We start from the raw sequence: 1,424 nt of genomic DNA on the forward strand, positions 1-1,424 counted from the left end.
GGATTTGATTTTCTTTTATTATAGATCAACATTATGTGTGTTTGCTAATTTTAGTATTATAAACGTTATTTGTCCTATCTTAACTCTTTCTATTTTTAGGTATCTTCAGATTTCTTTACACCAATTTTCAGTCGAGTAACAAAGGCTTCAATTAAATTAGAAAGGTTGGATTAATGTTTTTTTTTTGTTAGGAAAGATGGATGGCAATCAAATAAGAAAAGCTGGTAATTAGTTAAAACAATTAGGTTTTTTTAATTTTTTTTGTTTTAAATCAATAATCAATAATTTTTTGACATTTGAAAAATAAAACTCAATTCCAAACTAGCAATTTTTGATCCCAAGTTAAATGTTACGTGGCATTGACTTTATCAAGATGACATGTTACATGTCACATGACAAATAACATGGTATAAAAATTATTAGATGTACTATTGATTAATAGAAGTTAACCAACAACTAGTAAGATGAGCTTATTTGATCAAAATAAAAGTTCAAGAGTTTATTTAAATATAATAAAAAAATAAAGACTAAATTGACTTTTGTAATATAGTTTAAAGGTTTATTTAAGTATTTAGCATTTTACTATTTAGAGAAGTTGAAGTTGAGATAAAAAAAAGGTTTATATTTTTTTTGGACTCTTTTAGGAGGTGTGGGGGGACAGGTAGAGGGAGGGGGCTAGTAGGTGCCCCATCCTAAAAAATTTTATAATTTTGTCTTTAATTTTTTAAATTTTATTTTTATAAATATTGAATTTTTAATATGATTATTTTATAGATATTATTTTTGTCCCTCCAAACGAAATCTCCACTCCATCATTGGGGTACCGAATTCCAGTGGGCAATAGATACTGACATATTAAATTATTCAAGCCACTAAGTAATTTTAATATCTTTTAAGTGGTAGATTTTTCTTTGTCTTGTCTGATCCCTTGTTAAATGTCATTAACTATTTTCTTTTTAAATTAACATATGAAAAAGTGTGAAAATACATATAAGTTTTGCTTTGCAGATAGAAATACTTTGAGATCTGTTTATTGCTGGTGACTTTTAAAATAAAATTTCAGATTTATTTGGTTTGCCTGATGTTTTTAATTCTGTTTTGTTTATTTCAATAAATCGTTGGTTGTAGAGGCGGTAGCCTCTCTTCTCAACACCATCTCCGTTCATAATATTGATACCGTCAATCGTCTTGCCCGCGACGTCTTGGCATACCACTTCTCGTTGTTAGCAACCACATATGTACGTGGGTAGTACTCTTAGATCCTTTTTCTTTCTCCTCTTTTACTTGATTCTTTGTTATTTACGAAGTGAATTATATGGGATTACACTTACTCAATGTTAGCAATTCACATTCTGCTGCTTTGCAACTTCGATGATCCACTTCTTTGGGGATTCAAGGGTTTCCCCTCCTTGGATGCAAAATTG

Source organism: Theobroma umbraticum, unplaced genomic scaffold (genome assembly GCF_002168275.2).
Source record: "Theobroma umbraticum cultivar Fairchild unplaced genomic scaffold, ASM216827v3 scaffold_50.0, whole genome shotgun sequence".
NCBI lineage: Eukaryota > Viridiplantae > Streptophyta > Magnoliopsida > Malvales > Malvaceae > Theobroma > Theobroma umbraticum.